This window comes from Mustela erminea, unplaced genomic scaffold, assembly GCF_009829155.1.
Source record: "Mustela erminea isolate mMusErm1 unplaced genomic scaffold, mMusErm1.Pri scaffold_40_arrow_ctg1, whole genome shotgun sequence".
Taxonomy (NCBI): Eukaryota; Metazoa; Chordata; class Mammalia; order Carnivora; family Mustelidae; genus Mustela; species Mustela erminea.
In genome coordinates, this window is record NW_022476400.1 from 25,101 (window position 1) to 45,340 (window position 20,240).

The 20,240-nt window shown below is 36.0% G+C and overlaps 1 long non-coding RNA gene and 1 pseudogene across 3 annotated transcripts in view; both read left to right on the forward strand.

Annotated features, from left to right (window-relative positions):
* LOC116583975 overlaps nt 1-20,240 on the forward strand; it is a 62,397-nt gene that overhangs the window by 25,093 nt on the left and 17,064 nt on the right. For 2 of the 3 annotated variants that reach the window (XR_004282994.1, XR_004282998.1), the window contains one exon: nt 6,761-6,874. The exons of the other annotated variant lie outside the window; for it this stretch is intronic. This is a non-coding gene — a long non-coding RNA (uncharacterized LOC116583975). The remainder of the gene's footprint in view (nt 1-6,760; nt 6,875-20,240) is intronic. 3 annotated transcript variants of the gene reach the window in all.
* LOC116583981 lies at nt 5,635-5,717 on the forward strand (annotated as a pseudogene).

A 20,240-nucleotide genomic window follows, 5' to 3' on the forward strand; every position in this document is an offset into this window, starting at 1 on the left:
TCACAGCAAGTGCACACTTTTTTTTTAACTAGTTAATAATTGGTTTTGCAAAAGTTCTGTGAAACTAACCAGGGTTAGGTTTAATAATTTTTGGAGTCATCTGGGGCTTCTGTCTCACTTATTTCCAAGAATAATATCAGAAAAAATCCTAGTAAAGTAGCAAATTAGTATATTTTATATGCAGGTAAATAAGGAACCATTCAGTCTTTTCCATGGTTGACAAATGGACATGTATACTTCTCATATTTTCTTATTTTTACTCTACTTTCACAGGCCAATGGAAACTAAAATCTTGGTTTATTATGAATAAAAAATGATCCCTCTCTCTTGAAATGTGAAAAAGAAGAAAATATTGGGAATAATCATCCCATCTCATCCTCAAGAGCCAGTTGGAATTCTACCGCCAGTAAGCATTTTGTCCTGAAGATACTGATATTTCTCTTAAGACACTATAACACTTCTATTACGCTAAGACTCTGGCTGTGCTAGTCAACCATGAAGTCAGATCATTAACTGTGATGCCTGGTCTCCATGAATAAAAACTATGGTTTAGTATGTCCCAGGGTGAAGTAATTGGGAGTGCTCAGTGTTTGCCACTTATGTCAGGATCAAGATTTTTTTTTTAATGTGTCTGGATCTTTGATTCTTATTGAAGTCCAAACAAAATTAGTGAAAAAGTTGCTTCTGTGAACTGAGGTCCAGCACAAGAGATCATGCTAGGCAAAAAATATGGAGGGAAGTTGAGTTTGGTCATCTGGTATGAATAATATGGAATATAGTAATTGAATTCTACCCTGATTGCATATATTAACAGTACTAAATTATACAAGGATCTTTCAATTTCTAATTTAGGAACGACATGGCAACTCTTTGAGTGCTGGGCTGGCAACCTCCATACATTCATAGTAACTGAACCCTGGAGAACCAACATGTGAGGAGACAGACAAGTAGTAAATGATTATGCCTACCTTTGAGCCATTCATACATTTCTCTTACAAGCCAAAATCTTTAGAATGAAGAGCAATTGACAGATCAACTAGATAAGGTAAAGTATATGAGTCTTTACTTATTTATCTCTTAAGTAAAAGAAATATGGAAGTTGAAGAGGAGTTTCCATTTGTCAAAAGATTTTAATTTCCTTGCTGATAAGGTCACAAGAATTAGATAATTCTTTTTCCCCTGTCTCCCAATCAGAAATGTTCTAGACATTTGATCTGTGGACTCAAGTAGATGCTGCACTAAACATTTTTAATTATAAAATGTTCGTATTTTCAATCTTGGTGTTTTGGGTAGATTTTATTGCCTAATATTCATATTTTGTTAGTGAGTTTCATATTTAGTGTTGAAAGAGAGATACTCGTTTAATGCCCAGTGCTGATGGAGGCCATTTGGGGAAACTTTGGAACCAAAGTCTTGTTACCTTCAACACTACCCTGTTTCAATTAGTGAACGTATTTTTTCTGGTTATTTAGAGAGTCAGATGAATATATGTGGTGTATTTTTTTATAACTTGTTGCTAGTAAACTTTCAATTATAGTGGTTTTGCTTGTCAACTTTCTTAATTTCCCAGTATATTTTATAGAATATAGATGATAATTGAAATTGGTGATAAAATTTCTACCACTGCTTCAATGAACTGCTGATTTTGTCATTGTTACTAGTTCTCTTCTATGAGAATAAGCAGAACAATGGACTCCAGAGTAACTTTACAATTTTTAATTAAATTTAGTATTTATTATAATTTAGGTTATTTCTTGTTTATTGTCGGCAAACAAGATTACACGTAATTTTGAAGAGTCTCTTAATCCAAAAATGTGAAGCCTATTTTTTCTGGGTTATCTGAGGCTTCTGTGTATATTTCCCCCAGGATTTATATGCTTTCTCTTTTAAATTACATCAGAAGGGCCTAGTTGAAAAATAGTATTATAATATAGTTATGCATAGTAAACCTCTTGTGTTGAGAATGATACCAATGGACATGTATACTTCTCATCTTTCCATAATTTTATTCTATACTAACTTCAGCATGGATATAGAACTTGGTTTCATATAAAAGCTTTTGTTTCTTTTCTTTTTTTTATGTACAGCTTTTTTTAAAATTTCTTTTCAGCATAACAGAATTCATTGCTTTTGCACCACACCCAGTGCTCCATGTCATATGTGCCCTCCATAATACCCACTGCCTGGTTCCCCCAACCTCCTACCCCCTTCCCCTTCAAAACCCTCAGATTGTTTTTCAGAGTCCATAGTCTCTCATGGTTCACCTCCCCTTCCAGTTTCCCTCAACTCCCTTCTTCTCTCCATCTCCCCATGTCCTCCATGTTATTTGTTATGCTCCACAAATAAGTGAAACCATATGATAATTGACTCTTTGCTTGACTTATTTCACTCAGCATGATCTTTTCCAGTCCCGTCCATGTTGCTACAAAAGTTGGGTATCCATCCTTTCTGATGGAGGCATAATACGCCATAGTGTACATAGACCACATCTTCCTTATCCATTTGTCTGTTGAAGGGCATCTTGGTTCTTTCCACAGTTTGGCGATCGTGGCCATTCCTGCTATGAACATTGGGGTACAGATGCCCTTCTTTTCACCACATCTGTTTCTTTGGGGTAAATACCCAGGAGTGCAATTGCAGGGTCATAGGGAAGCTCTATTTTTAATTTCTTGAGGAATCTCCACACTGTTCTCCAAAGTGGCTGCACCAACTTGCATTCCCACCAACAGTGTAAGAGGGTTCCCCTTTCTCCACATCCTCTCCAACACATGTTGTTTCCTGTCTTGCTAATTTTGGCTATTCTAACTGGTGTAAGGTGGTATCCCAATGTGGTTTTAATTTGAATCTCCCTCATGGCTAGTAATGATGAACATTTTTTCGTGAGCCTGATAGCCATTTGTATGTCTTCATTGGAGAAGTGTCTGTTCATATCTTCTGCCCATTTTTTGATATGATTATCTGTTTTGTGTGTGTTGAGTTTGAGAAGTTCTTTATAGATCCTGGATATCAACCTTGTGTCTGTACTGTCAATTGCAAATATCTTCTCCCATTCCGTGAGTTGCCTCTTTGTTTTGTTGACTGTTTTCTTTGCTGTGCAGAAGCTTTTGATCTTGATGAAGTCCCAAAAGTTCATTTTCACTTTTGTTTCCTTTGCCTTTGGAGACCTATCTTGAAAGAAGTTTCTGTGTCTGATATCTAAGAGGTTACTGCCTATGTTTCTTTTGAGACGTGAAATGAAGGAAAGTTTGGGAGGAATTCTGCATCCCATTCTCAAGGGCCAGTGGGAATTTTTATGCTGGTAAGCATTTTTTTTTTCTGAAGGTATTGTCATTCCTCTCAGGAAATTATAACCTCTACTGATACAATTTTGACAAAGCTCATCAGTCATGAGGCTAGACCCTTGACTGTAGTGGCAAGTCTCCATAACTGAATAGTATGATTCAGTGTGTCCTAGGGAAACAGAATCCTGAGTATTCAGTGTCTGCCATATATCTCAGGATTAAAATCACTTTTGCAAATGTGCTTAGAAGAATGATGGCTTCACAAATTGGTCTTGTTGAAATCTGAATAAAATGAGTGACAAAAATCAGTTCTATAAGCTGAGGAGCATGGTACTAGACAAAAAATGTGAAAGAGAATTCAATTTGGTCAGCAAGTGGTACCAAATAAAAAGGATTATGGCATTGGAGAGCTAGCATGATATCAAATGCTAGAGGACATGAGTGGTACATAAATAACCACTGCAGAATGACATAGCAACTCTGAGTGCTTGCCTGATAGCCTTCATACACCCACAGTAAGCAGTGTATGCAAAAACATGAGTAGTGAATACTGGGAAAAGACTGTGTCTAGTCTTGAGCCATTTACACCATTTTCTCAGTCACAGTAATTTGTGAGAATCAACGTATTTAGGTTTTATTAGATAGAAATAAATTATTCATGTTTTTGCTTGCCATTTATCTCTTAAATATAATATGAGAAAGTTGAAGAGTAAGCATATCATGTTTATTGGATGATCTTACTATGTTTTAATTTGCTTTTTAGGCTAGTTTCAAGAATAGAGCTTCTTTTTTCTTTTTTCTCCTCACTCAGGGAGAAATTTTCTAGATATTTGATGGCAGATTAAATGAGATATTTCACTGAACATTTTAACATAAAAAGATTAAATTTCCAAATCTTGGAATTTTATGGTGACATCATTGCCTAACATCCATATTCCATCAGTGGGTTTATGTGTATAAAGATAAGTTATAATTTTAGTTAGTAATGCTTGGGAGGTGGGCTTTGGGTCAGCTTTGAGACCGAAGTTTTAGAAAATTTGATTTTCTTTTTTTTTAAATTTTTTTAAGATTTTATTTATTTATTTGACAGGCAAAGATCACAAGTAGGCAGAGAAGCAGACAGAGAGAGAGAGGAGGAAGCAGGCTCCCTGCTGAGCAGAGAGCCCGATGTGGGGCTTGATCTCAGGACCCTGGGACCATGACCTGAGCTGAAGGCAGAGGCTTTAACCCACTGAGCCACCCAGGTGCCCCAGAAAATTTGATTTTCTATACTACTTTTTTCCTGAGGAAAGAACAATTTTTCTAGTTATGTAGATGGTCAAGGGAACATCTTTGATTCCTTACTTATCTATTATCAGTAAACATTCAACTGGGAAGACTTTGTTTCACCAATTTTTAAATTTCTTGTGTTTTTGTGGAATGTGATTTTTTAATTACATAGAATACTCATCACCATAACAAAGAAGTGCTGATTGTGTCATTTTTATCAGTTTCTTTTCTGAGATGGACCAAAACAATGGATTCCAAGGGTAACAACCAATTTTAAATAAGTATACTTTTATGGCTTATTTTAAAAATATTTTTCTGTAGTCAAGTAGATAATTGGTTTTGTGAAGTATCTGTTAATCCAGGCAATGTGAGTTATTATTTATCTGATGAAATGTGAAATATTTTGTCTCTTTTATTTCCAGGATTTTTATGACTTCTCTCTTTGAATAATAGCAGAAACATCCTAGTAAAGTAATATGAGTTCATTTGATATGAAGGTATATTATAATCTCTTCTGTATTACGCATGTTTGACAAATGGACATCACATCTTTCCATATTTTACTCTATTTTAACAGGTTGACATGAACCACTATATGGGTCTCATATAATTTATTCCTTCTTCTTGAGAGAATTCCATTGGGGGGTGTCCCTGGATGGCTCAGTTATGCTTCTGTGTTTGGCTCAGGTCATGATCCTGGAGTCCCAGGTTCGATCATGTCCCACATCAGGATTCTTGCTCAGTGGGGAATCTGCTTCTTCCCTTCCCTCTGCCCCTCACCATGCTGCTTCTCTTTCTCTCACTCTCTCTTTCTGTCAAATAAATAAATAAAATCTTTTTAAAAAGAGAATTACATCAGTAAACATTTTGTCCTGAAAATACTGGCATTCCTCTTGGGATACTCAAACATTCATATGATAGTAAAATCCTGACTGTACTAATCAGTTGTTAGGCTGTCATTGACTGTGATGACTAGTCTCCATGATTAAGTAGTAGGGGTGAGTGTGTCGCAGGGAGAGAGAATCTGGAGTGCTTAGTGTTTGTCACATATCTTAGGATCAGTATCCTTTTTATAAATGTGACTGGATCAATGATGAATTAAAAAGTGGATTTCATTAAAATCTGAAAAAAAATGAGTGACAGAAACAATTCTGTGAGCTGAGGTCTGCCAAAGGACCATATAATGCAAAAAATTATGGATAAAGTTCAGTTAATGAGGTAATAGTAACAGCTAGGTCTGTCGTATTTTAAACCTAAACTTATTGCATACATTAGGAGAAAAAGATTATACAGAGATCTATAAATATCTGATTTGGAAATGACATGGTAATTCTTTGAGTGCTTGGCTGGCAGCATGTATACACTCATAATAACCAGACACTGGGGAACCTGCACATGAGTATTGAGACCGATGAGTCACATTTTTGTCTACCCTTAAGCCATTCATATGATTTCCTAAGATGCTGCAGTCTTGTGAGTGAGGCATAGTCCATTGAGGTCAAGTAGATAATTAAAAAGATATTATAATTAATTAGTTGTCAATTATTTTTTAGATAAAGAAAATATAATAGAAGTTGAACAATGGTTTGTATTTATGGGAATAACTCAGTGTTTTAATTTGCTTGTTAACCCAGTCACAATAATTCATACAGAATTTTTTTCTTGTCACTCAAAGAGAAATTTTCTAGATATTTGAGTAATGGATTCAAGTATATATTGTATTAAATTTTTTTTTTAGAAGAGAGGGAGTGGGGGGTAGGCTAGCCAGGTGATGGGTATTAAGGAGGGACATGTTATGATGAGCACTGGGTGTTATACACAACTAATGAATCATTGAACACTACATCAAAAACTAATATTGTACTATCTGTTGGCTAACTGAACAAAATTAAAGAAATAAAAAATAAATATTTGTAACTGTGAAATTGTTGCCAGTTATTTCCAAATCTTGGAATTTTATTGGTTAATATTGATATTCCTTCAGTTTTTTTCCTTCTGTTTAAAGGAAGGTCCTTGGAGAAACTTTGACTAGGTTTTAAAACAAATTACTTTCTATACCATTCTATTCCATGGAGCAGGGTACTTTTTATTCTTGTCATATAGGTGATCATTGAAAGTATATAATTAATTGCTTATAAGCTCTTGTCAATAAACTTTGAATTTGAAAGTTTTTCTTCCTTAGCTCCTCTGATTGTCCCTGTGGTTTGTAGGTTGGAAGTAAGATGGCAGTTGCATGGAATTCTTGCCACTTCACCAAAGAATACTTGATTTTGTCACTTTTACCAACTCCCTTATCTGAGAAGAAACAATGATGCACTCTGAAGGTAATACCCAAATTTTTATGAACTTTTTCCTGGGTTATTTTTTATTATTTGTTTAAGTAATCAAGAATTAATTAATGTTGTATAGAGTCAATTTAAACACTGTGAGGCTTTAATAATCTAGATTCTTCAAGACTTTTGTTTATTTTTTTCCAGAATTTTTGCAGTTTCTCAGTCTTTCCATTAATGCCTAATAATTCCTGTTAGGCACAGAAATGATGGCAAGATTTTTTCTCACCAGTGTAGCAGTGTTCGTACCAAAAAGTGTGCTTACCCAAATGCCATTAGTACTTAGCAGTGTATTTTTGTGAACACCACACTAAAAATAGAATGAGAAGTATTTTAATTAAGAGGGTTCAGTGTCTGAGTTTTCGGGGGTATAGCTCAGTGGTAGAGCATTTGACTGCAGTGTCTGAGTTTTCTGTATACTCTGAACCCCTCTAGTCATGTGTAATATGTATTATGCCTGTGTGAGCCCTGCATGCATTGCTGTGACCACACTGTGGAATTAGGTGTAGCATAACCATATGTGTCCTCTGAAAATTGCCATGTTCCTGAGCTCAAGAAGATTAAGTGCTGTAAGTAATTTTTAAACAACTGGCCTTTATTTCTCTATAATATCTTTTTGTGATTTCCTCCTCTCCAAATCACTGGATCATCTTTGAGGATAAAATAATTCTGAGGTTGAGTTACCGGAGATATATGTGCATCGTTGTGATTGAAATTTTTGCCAGACCAACATTTTCTTGGAACTTTAAGCATACTCAGATACTCTGGTTGCTCATTTAATTTGTATAGCAGAAAATGTTGGACAAAATTTGCTCTGATGGAGGCTATAAATTAACACAATTAATGTATTTTTAGAATATCATTGGAAACATCCTAAGATAGCAGTATATTAGGTTATTCAATAAGAGGCACATTATTGAACCCTCCTACCTTGTGCCTCTGGCAGACTAATGAACATATTTATTACTCATCTTTCTACGTATTTACTCTATTCCCACAGGTCAATGAAGATAAAGCTCAGGTTTCACACAAAAATGTTTTTCCTTACCCTTGAGATATGACACCATCCTCAAGGGCCAGTAGGAATGCTCAATAATTTTTAGTTAGCATTTGTCCCTAAAATATTGATCTTTCTTTTAGTGATTATGTGATACTTCAGTTATCATAAGGTACTCTATGATAGTCAGCTAGAAAACATGAATCATTAATGTTGGGGCTGGTCTCCATGACTGAATAGGGACTATTTCCCAGAGTAATGAATTTCAGAGTACTCCGTTTCTTTTGTTTTCTGAGGTACACAATATCCTATTTTAGGAACTTGTATGTATCAGTGGTGACTGTAATTGAGGTCATTGAAAAATCTTAACAAAATAAGTTATGCAATTGTTTCTGTGAAATTGAGGCCCATCACAGATATCCATTGTAGAGAAAATATGTACAAGAAGGAGATTTGTGTTTTCATTTGTGTGGTATCAGCAATAACTGCAGTATTAGAAAACCATGGTATTGATTTTTCAAAGATTTCATTTATTTATTTGACAGATGTGAGAGAGGGAATGCAAGCAGGGAGAGTGGGAGAATAAGAAGCAGGCTTCCCACTGAGCTGTGAGCCTGGTACAAGGCTTGATGCCAGGGCCCTGGGATCATGACCTGAGCCAAAGGCAGACATTTAATTCCTAAGCTATGCAGGTGCCCCAAAAGCTGCTGAATTCTTAATATGGTGAAGTAGTAGGGGGATTATATTCTTGCTTCATTCTTCAAACACAGCTAGATAGATATCAATCATTCTGAATACCCAATAAATTCATCTGAGGACTGAGAATGAACTGCATACATAGAGGAGGAAAAATGGCCACATTGTGGAAGGTAGGTGCTGTGGAGAGTTGATTTGGGGGAGAAAAGAATTGCAGGTGCTGCAGAGGTGATGGAACCCTGATCACAGAGAGCAGGGAGAGAGAGAGAGAAAGAGAGGAAGAAAGAGTGAGCACAGTATACAGGGAGTTGCACAAGAAAAACTCTTCCCAAAAACCATTTACTGAGAAAAGGAGAAGAGCTGACTGTCAGAAGATTTTATAAGCAGCCGAGCTGAAAGTCTGAAGCTTTAGAAATCTCTGCTATCACCAGGGTCATGCCTGACAGGCTTAGGAGTGCTCCTATGGGGAAGGAGGGCAGAAAGCCAAGAGGAGACAGCATCTATGGATCCCCTAAGACACAGTAAAAGAGGCAGTGCATTTGGGAAATATAGCCCTCACTCGGGACAAAAAAGATGGCAGGCGTGATTAAGCAAATCTTTAATTAGCATACCAGCAGAGGCATCTCCTGAAGGCAGCTAACCTGGAAACCATCTTTTTGCTATGCTTTACCATAAACTCTGAGCCCCTGTGTGGTCATGTGACTACTTTTCTGGGACAAATGGCACCAACCACACCACAGCAAGACCATAATTCAGAGGACCAGTGTGGGTATGAGTTGTGCTGGGTCCCTAGAATTTGGAGTTTTGAAACCCCGCCATGTGAATGAGATAAAACACAGAAACACTGTGCTGCCACACAGACAGTTAGCTCAGACACACACAGGGTGAGGGCAGGGTTCTGATGGAAACCAGGACACAGGAGGGGAAAGAATTTGCTCTTCTGTGAGGGCTCCCTAAATAGCTGCAGGTGTGAAGTCCCCTCTCTGGGGACACGAGAGTGGGATGACACCCTTTCCTCCAAAACCTATCAGTACAGACATATTTCAGTGAACAGCATAGCACCCCCAGTGGAGATTGGAGCTACTTAAACCAATGCCCATCTCACTGTGCCCTGTGGATGCATTTTTTTTTAATTTAAATTTAAATTTTAATTTAATTTTATGTTTTATTTTATGTTTAAAACATAAAATGTTTTAATACATAAAAACATAAAATGGGATGGGATGAAGGGCAGAAGGAGAAGGAGAATGAGAGAGAGAATCTTAAGCAGGTCCAGCACAGAGCCAAAGCAGGGCTTGACCTCATGACCATGAAATCATAACTGGAGCCAAAAATCAAGAGTTGGTTGCTTAGCCATATAAGCCACCAATATGACCCTGCAGGCCAATCCTTACTAGGTCAAGTCTGCCTGAGAATCAGAACAGTAGGTCCATCCCCCAGAAGACCTGCACAGCACAACCCTCTAGACACACACACACGCGTGCGTGCACACACACACACACACACACACACACACACACACACACATCAATTCTACTGGTCATGAAGTGCAGCAAATATTCAGCTATAGGCAAAGTAGAATTAGCCTTTTCTAACAAGCAGACCAAAACATACCTAATTAAAACTTACCACACAGTGGACCAGGTCCAAACACACCCCACTGAAGGCAACTTCCTGAAGCACAAGGCCCTAGACAGAATATGACCTCTTCTTAATATAGCCATTACATTCAAGAGCAAGAAACATAACAAGTTCCCTTAACATACAGAAGAAGGAGGTCTAGGCAAAAATGCCAGATGGAGGAATTTATCCCAAAATAAAGAACAAGAAGCAATCACAGCCAGTGTCTAATCAAAACAGAAGTAAGTAATATATGTGAATGATAATTTAAAAAAAGAATAATAAGGATTGTAGCTGGGATAGAAAAAACATAGAAGACTCTAGGAAGTCTTACTGCGAGATAAAGGAACTAAAAGCTAGTCAGGCCAAAATAAAAAATGTTATAACTGAGATGCAAAACCAACTGAATATATTGGCAAGGATGGGAGAAGCAGAGAAATTAGTCAGTTATATAGAAGATAAAATTATGGAAAAAATGAAGCTGAAAGGAAGAAAGAAAAATATTGCATCATGAATGTAGACTTAAGGAACTCGATAAGTCCATAAAGAGTAATGACATTCATAACACAGGAGTCCCAGAAGAGGGAAAAAGAAGGGCAGAAGGTTTATTTGAACAAATTATAGCTAAAAACTTCCCTAATCTGGGGACAGAAACAGACATCCAGATCCAGGAGGCACATAGAATTCCCATCAAATTCAACAAAAGCCAGCCATCAAGACAAATCACAGTAAAGTTGGCAAAATACACAGAAAAGGAAAGAATCCTGAAAGCAGCAAGGGGAAATTGTCTTTAACCTATAAGGGTAGACAAATGAGGTTTGCAGCATATATGTCCACAGAAACTTGGCAAACCAGAGAAAAGTGGCATGATACATTCAATGAGCTGAATAAGAAAAATATGGAGCCAAGAATACTTTATCCAGCAATGCTGACATTCAGAATAGAAAGAGAGATAGACTTAGCTATAGAGAATTAAGTGAGGATTGGTGGTGGGAAGGTGTGTGGGGAAATGGGTTAATTGGGTAATGGGCATTAAGGAAAATGGTTAAAATGAATGCTAAGTCTTACACATAATGATGAATCACTGGATTCTACTCCTGAAACTAATACTACACTGTGTGTTAACCAACTTAAATTTAAATACAAACTTGGGAGAAAATGAACATACAGAAAAAGAAGGAGAGATAAAGAGTTTCCCAGACAAATAAAAACTAAAGTAGTTCCCAGACCAATAAACCAGCCCTGCAAGAAATATTAAAGGGGGCCTTTCAAATGTGAAAGAAAGATCAAAAGCAACAAAGAAAGGAACAGAGAAAATCTCCAGAAACACCAATGTTACAGATAATACAATTGGACAAGTACGTGTCTATCACTAATCATCCTAAATGTAAATGAACTAAATACTCCAAAAAGGTATCTGAATGGATAAAAGGATAAGACTCATCTATATATTGCTTACCTCATCTATATATTGCTTACAAGAGACTCACTTTAGACCTAAAGAAACCTCCAGATTGAAAGTGAGAGTATGTAGAACCATCTATCATGCCAAAGGACATCAAAAGAAAGCCAGAGAAGCAATACTTACATTAGATAAACTAGATTTTAAACCAAGGAATGTAATAAGAGATGAAGAAGGACACTATATCATAATTAAGGGGTATATCCAACAAGAAGTTCTAGCAATTGTAAATATTAATGCTCCCAATTTAGGAGTAGCCAGATATATAAATCAATTAATAATAAATGTAAAGAAACTCGATGACTTATTACGGTAATACTAGGGGACTGTAACACCCCACTTACAGCAATGGACAGATCATTTAAGCAGAATACCAACAATGAAGCAGAGGTACTTAATGGATATATCCAGAACATGTTATCCTAAAGCAGCTTTTCTAGGTCACATGCTACATTCTCCAGAGTAAATCACGTACTGCGTCAAGTACAAAAGGATGTATAAGTAAAATAAGATTGAGGTCATACCATGCATATTTTCAGACCACAATGCTATGAAACTTGAAATCAATCCTCTCCCCCACACACACACCAAAAAATAAAGTTGGAAATATACAAATACATGGAGGTTAAAGAATATCCTACTAAAAAATGAACAGGTTAACCAGGAAATTAAGGAAGTAATAAAAAATACATAGAAGCAAATGACAATGAAAACATGATAGTCCAAATTCTTTGGAATTCAAAGGGACATATATAGCAATACAGGACTACCTGGTGGCCAGTTGGTTGAGCATCTGCCGTTGGCTCAGGTCATGATCCTAGGGTCCTGGGATCAAGTCCCACATTGGGCTTCATGCTTAGCAGGGTGCTGGCTTCACCCTCTGCCTGTTCTGCCTGCAGCTCTCTGTGCTTCTGCTCTCTCTCTCTCTGACAAATAAATAAATCTTAAACAAACAAGCAAAAAAGTCTCAGATATACAACCTAACCTTACAACTGAGGGAACTAGAAGAGGAAGAGCAAATAAAACATAAAGGCAATAGAAGAAGGAAAATAATAAAGATTAGAGCAGAAATAAATGACATAGAAACAAACAAAAAAGCTGTAGAACAGATCAACAAAACTAAGATCTTGGTCTTTGAAAGAATTAACAAAATTGATAAACTCCTAGCCACTTACCAAAAAGCAAAGAGAAGGGAACAAAATAAATATAATCATTACTTTAGGAGAGATCATAACTAACACCATAGAAATACAAACAATTATAAGAGAATGTTATGAATAATCATATGCCCATAAACTGTAGGCAATCTGGAAACAATGGATAAATTGTTAGAAACATGCAAACTACCAAAGCTGAAACAGGAAGGAACAAAAAATTTGAACAGACCCATAACCAGCAAAAAATTGAATCAGTTATCAAAAATTTCCCAACAAACAAAAGTCCAGGAGCAGATGGTTTCCCAGGGGAATTCTACCAGACATGTAAAGATGAGTTAATACAGTTTCTTCTCAATCTGTCCCAAAAAATTGAACTGGAAGGAAAACTTCCACACTCATTCTACAAGCTAGCATTATCTTGATTCCAAAACCCACAAGAACCCCCACTAAAAAGGAGAATTACAGACCAATATCCCTGATGAACACAGATTTAAAAATTCCCATTGAGATATGAGCAGATCTAATACAACAGTACATTAAAAGAATTATTCACCATGGTCAAGTGAGATTTATTCCTGTGCTTCAGGAGTGGTTCAATATCTGCAAATCAATCAGTGTTATACACCACATTAATAAAAGAATAAGAACCTTATGGTCATCTCAAAAGATGCATAAAAAACATTTGATAAAATATAGCATCCATTCTTGATTAAAATAATCAACAAAGTAGGGATAGAGGTAACATACCTTAGCATCATAAAGGCCTTATATGAAAAAAACACAGCTAATATCCTCACTGGGGAAATCTGAGAGCTTTTGTTCTAAGGTCATGTAGAAGAGAGAGATGTCCTATTTAACATAGTACTGGAAGTACTGGCCTCAGCAAAAAAGACAACAAAAAGAAATAAAAAGCATTCAAATTAGTAAGGCAAAAGTAAAACTTTCACTATTCACAGAGGACATAATACTATATGTAGAAAACCTGAGAACTGATACAAAACTTCAGCTAAGTCTCAGGATATAAAATCAGTGTACAGAATTCAGTTGCATTTCTATACAGCAATAATGAAGCAGCAGAAATAAAACTCAAGGAAGCAATCTCAAAAACCAAAAGATACCTAGAAATAAACCTAGACAAAGAGGTAAAACTCTGTAAACCATATAAAACATATGAAAGAAATTGAAGATAACACAAAGAAATGGAAAAACATCTCATGCTTATGGATTGGAAAAATAAATATTGTTAAAATATCTATAATATCCAAAGCAATCTACACATTTAATGCAGTCCCTCTCAAAATAGCACCAGCATTTTTCACAGAACTAGAACAAAAAAATCTTAAAATTTGTGTGGAGCCACAGAAAAATCCTGAGGATAATTCTTAAAAAAGAAAAATTCTAAACTTGCAGCTATATTACAAAGCTGTAGTCATCAAGATAATATGGCACAGACACAAAAACAGACACACAGATCAATGGAACAGAAGAGAAAACCCAGAAATGAGCCCACACCTGTATGATCAATAATCTTTGACAAAGCAGGAAAGGATATCCAATGGAAAAATAGTCTTGAATAAATGTTGGAAAAACTGGACTGCAGCATGCAGAACAATGAAATTGGACCACTTTCTTACACCATACACAAAAATAAATTTAAAATGGTTGAGAGTCCTAAATGTGAAAAAGTAAACCATCAAAATCCTTAAGGATATCACAGGCAGCAACCTCTTTGACCTAGGTTGTAGCAAATTATTAGTAGACATACCTTGGGAGACAAGGAAAACAAAAGTGAAAATGAACCATTGGGACTTCATCAAGACAAAAAGCTTCTGCACAACAAAGAAAACAATCAACAAATGTAAAATACAGCCTATGGAGTGGAGTAAGATATTTGCAAATGACATATCAGATAAAGAATTTATCATACTCAATACCCATAAATCAATCCAGTTGGGAAATGGGCCAAAGACATTAATAGACACATTTCCAAAGAAGGCATCAAAATGGCCAAGAGACACATGAAAAGTTGCTTAACATCACTGAGCATCAGTGGAATATACAAATGAAAATCACAATGAGATACCACCTCATACCTATCAGAATGGCTAAAATTAACAGCATAGGAAACAGCATAGGTGCTGGCAAAGATATAGAGAAAGAGGAAACCTCTTACAATCCATTGTATAAATGCAAACTGGTGCAGTCACTTTGTTCAAAATATTCAAAATAGAAGTACCCTATTACCCTCTAATTGCACTGCTAGCTATTCACTCAAATGTTTAAAAAAAAATACTGGTTTGAAGGAGGATATGTCTCCTGAGGTTCATAGCAGGATTATAAACAATAGCCAAATCATGCAACGAGCCCAAATGTCCATCAACAGATGAACAGATAAAGAAGAGATATATATATATATATACAATGGAGCAGTCATCAAAAGTCATCAGTCATCAAAAAAATTAAATCTTGCCATTTGCAACAACATGAATAGAGCTTGTGTGTTAAACAAAATATATCAGTTCAGAGAAAGATACCATATGATTTCAGTCACATATGGAATTTAAAGAACAAAAGAGATGAACACAGGAGAAGGGGTAGAAAGAGAAGCCAACCATAAATGACTTTTTAAAATTTAAATTGTTACTTAAAATAAAGAATATTTTTGATTCAGATATAGTGTTCAGTGATTCATCAGTCGTGTATAAAACCCAGTACTCATCACATCACATGCCCTCCTTAATGCCCATTACTCAATTACCAACTCAAAATAGATGAAAGACCTAAATGTGGGACAAGAATCCATCAAAATCCTAGAGGATTTTACCTAGGCAGGAGCCTCTTTGACCACAGCCACAGCAACTTCTCACTTGACACGTCTCCAAAGGCAAGAGAAACTAAAGTAAAAATGAGCTATTGGGACTTCATCAAGATAAAAAGCTTCTACACAACAAAGGAAACAGTCAACAAGACTAACAGGCAACCTACAAAATGGGGAAAAGATATTTGCAAATGACAATACAGATAAAGGGCTAATATCTAAGATCTATAAAGAACTCATGAAGCTCAAGAGCCAAAAAAAAAAAAAAAAAAAACAAAACAAATAATCCAGTCAAGAAATGGGCAGAAGACATGAACAGATATTTCTTGATGGTATTTTCATTGGGATTTCATGAATGTGTAGATTGCTATGTGTAGCATAGACATTTTAACAGTATTTATTCTTCTAGTCCCTGAGCATGGAATGTTTTTCCATCTCTTTGTATCATTTTCAATTTCTTTCATAAGTATTCTATAGTTTTTAGAGTACAGATTCTTTATCTCTTTGATTAGGTTTATTCCTAGGTATCATATGGTTTTTGATGCAATTATAAATAGGATTGATTCCCCAATTTCTGTCTTCATTCACACTATTAGTGTATAGAAATGCCACTGATTTCTGTGCATTGATTTTATATCCTGACATGTTGCTGAATTCCTGTATGAATTCTAGAAATATTGGTGTTGAGTCTTTTGGGTTTCCACATAAAGTATCATGTCATATGCAAAGGGTGAGAGACTGACTTCTTCTTTGCCCATTTGAATGCATTTATTTCTTTTTGATATGTGTGCGCTGAGGCTACGACTTCTAGTACTATGTTGAACAAGTGATGAGAGTGGATATCCCTGTCTTGTTCCTGACCTCAGGAATAAGCTCTCAGGCTTTCCACATTGAGAATGATATTCACTGTGGGCTTTTTATATATGGCTTTTATGATTTTGAAGTATGTTCCCTCTACGTGGAGAATTTTAATTAAGAAAGAATGTTATATTTTATTAAATGCTTTTCTGCATCAATTGAGAGGATCATATGATTCTTGTCCTTTATTTTATTGTGATGTATCAAGTTGATTGATTTGTGAATGTTGAACCAACCTTTCAGCCCAGTAATAAATCCCACTTGGTTGTGGTAAATAATCCTTTTAATATACTTTTGGAACCTATTGGCTAGTATCTTGGTAAGAATTTTTGCATCCATGTTCATCATGATATTGATCTATAATTCTCCTTTTTGGTGGGGTCTTTAATTTGGGGATCAAGATAATGCTGGCTTCATAGAACAAGTACGGAAGTTTTTCTTCCTTTTCTGTTTTCGAAAAAGCTTCAGAAGAATAGGTATTATTATTTTTTAAAGTTTGGTAGAAGTCCCATTGACAGCCATCTGACCCTGGACTCTTTTTTTTTTGGAGATTTTTTAAATTACTTCTTCAATTTCCTTGCTGGTCATGGGTCTGTTCAGGCTTTCTATTTCTTCCTATTTCAGTTTTGGTAGTTTGCATGTTTCCAGGAATGTGTCCATTTCTTCCAGACTGCCTAATTTGTTGGCATAGAGTTGCTCACGTTAAGTTCTTAAAATTATTTGTATTTCCTTGGCGTCAATTGTGATCTTTCCTCTTTCATTCATGATTTTATTAATTTGGGTCCTTTCTCTTCTCTTTTTGATAAGTCTGGCTGGGGGGGTTATCGATCTCATTAATTCTTTCAAAGTATTAGCTCCTAATTTCATTGATCTGTTCTACTTTTCTTTTGGTTTTTATTTCATTGATTTTTGCTCTGACATTTATTATTGCTCTTGTCCTGCTTGATTTAGGCTTTATTTGCTGTTCTTTCTCCAGCTCCTTTAGGTGTACTTTAAGATTGTTTATTTGAGGCTTTCCTTGTTTCTTGGGAAAGGCTTATATTAGTATGTATTTCCTTCTCAAGACTGCCTTTGCTGCATCCAAAATGATTTGAACATTTGTGTTTTCATTTTCATTTGTTTCCATGAATTTTACAATTCTTTTTAAGTTTCCTTATTTACCCATTAATTCTTTAGTAGGATGGTCTTGGACCTCCTAGTGTTCGAGTTTCTTCAAATGTTCCTCTTAAGTGGCTGATATTGAAGAGATTACTGCCTATGTTCTCCTCTAGGATTCTGATGGATTCCTGTCTCACGTTGAGGTCTTTTATCCATTTGGAGTTTATCTTTGTGTATGGTGTAAGAGAATGGTCAAGTTTCATTCTTCTACATATAGCTGCCCAGTTTTCCCAGCACCATTTATTGAAGAGACTGTCTTTTTCCACTGTATATTTTTTCCTGCTTTGTAAAGATTATTTGCCCATAGAGTTGAGGGTTTATATCTGGCCTCTCTACTCTGTTCCACTAGTCTATATGTCTGTTTTTATGCCAGTACCATGCTGTCTTGGTGATCACAGCTTTGTAATAAAGCTTGAAATCAGGTAACGTGATGCCCCCAGTTTTATTTTTGTTTTTCAACATTTCCTTAGCAATTCGGGGTCTCTTCTGATTCCATACAAATTTTTGGATTATTTGCTTCAGCTCTTTGAGGAATATCAGTAGAATTTTGATCGGAATGGCATTAAAAGTGTAGATTGCTCTAGGCAGTATAGACATTTTAACAATGTTTATTCTTCCAATCCAAGAGCATGGAATGGTCTTCCATCTTTTTGTGTCTTCTTCAATTTTTTTCATGAGTGTTTTGTAGTTCCTCAAGTACAGATCCTTTACCTCTTTGGTTAGGTTTATTCCCAGGTATCTTATGGTTCTTGGTACTATAGTAAATGGAATCGATTCTCTAATTTCCCTTTCTGTATTTTCATTGTTAGTGTGTAAGAAAGCCACTGATTTCTGTACATTGACTTTGTATCCTGCCACGTTGTTGAATTGCTGTATGAGTTCTAGTAGTTTGGGTGTGGAGTCTTTGGGGTTTTCCATATAAAGAATCATGTCATCAGCGAAAAGAGAGAGTTTTACTTCTTCATTACCAATTTGGATACCTTTTATTTCACTTTGTTGTCTGATTGCTGTTGCTAGGACTTCTAATACTATGTTGAACAAGAATGGTGAGAGTGGGCATCTTTGTCGTGTTCCTGATCTCAATGGGAAGACTGCAAACTTTTTCTCATTGAGGATGCTATTTGCTGTGGTTCTTTCATAGGTAGATTTTATGAAGTTCAGGAATGTTCCCTCTATTCCTATACTTTGAAGTGTTTTAATCAGGAACGGATGCTGGATTTTGTCAAATGCTTTTTCTGCATCAACTGAGAGGACCATGTGGTTCTTCTCTCTTCTCATATTAATTTGTTCTATGGGCCACAGCAACTTCTTTCAAGATATATCTCCAAGGCAAAGGAAACAAAAGAAAAATAAACTTTTGCACAACAAAGGAAACAGTCAAAAAAAACAAAGAGGCAACCCATGGAATGGGAGAAGATATTTCCAAATGACAGTACAGACAAAAGGTTGAAATCCAGGATCTATAATGAACTCCTCAAACTCAACACACACAAAACAGACAATCATATCAAAAAATGGGCAGAAGATATGAACAGACTTCTCCAATGAAGACATACAAATGGCTATCAGACACATGAAAAAATGTTCATCATTACTAGCCATCAGGGAGATTCAAATTAAAACCACATTGAGATATCACCTTACACCAGTTAGAATGGCCAAAATTAACAAGACAGGAAACAACATGTGTTGGAGGGGATGTGGAGAAAGGGGAACCCTCTTACACTGTTGGTGGGAATGCAAGTTGGTGCAGCTACTTTGGAGAACAGTGTGAAGATTCCTCAAGAAATTAAAAATAGAGCTTCCCTATGACCCTGCAATTGCACTCCTGGATATTTACCCGAAAGATACAGATGTAGTGAAAAGAAGCAGCAATGGCCATGGTCACCAAACTGGAAAGAACCAAGACGCCCTTCAACAGACGAATGGATAAGGAAGATGTGGTCCATGTACACTATGGAGTATTATGCCTCCATCAGAAAGGATGAATACCCAACTTTTGTAGCAACATGGATTGGACTGGAAGAGATTATTTTGAGTGAAATAAGTCAAGCAGAGAGAGTTAATTATCATATGGTTTCACTCATTTGTGGAGCATAACAAATAGCATGGAAGACATGGGGAGTTAGAGAGGAGAAGGGAGTTGAGGGAAATTGGAAGGGGAGGTGAACGATGAGAGACTATGGACTCTAAAAAACAATCTGAGGGGTTTGAATTGGAGGGTGGGTCGGAGGTTGGGGTACCAGGTGGTGGGTATTATAGAGGGCATGGATTGCATGGAGCACTGGGTGTGGTGAAAAAATAATGAATACTGTTATGCCGAAAATAAATTAAAAAATAAATTTAAAAAGAGAAAATCTTAATAAAATAAACTGAAATGTTAAAAAAAAAAAGTTCCTCTTATGATTAAGGTTAAGTTTTAAAGTACTGTGGTCTGAAAACATGCCGGCAATAATCCCGGTCTTTTGGTACTGTTTGAGAATTGATTTGTGACCCAGTATGTGATCTATTCTGGAGAATGGTCCATGTGCATTTGAGAAGAATGTGTATTCTGTTGCTTTAGGATGGAATGTTTTGCGTATATCTGTGAAGTC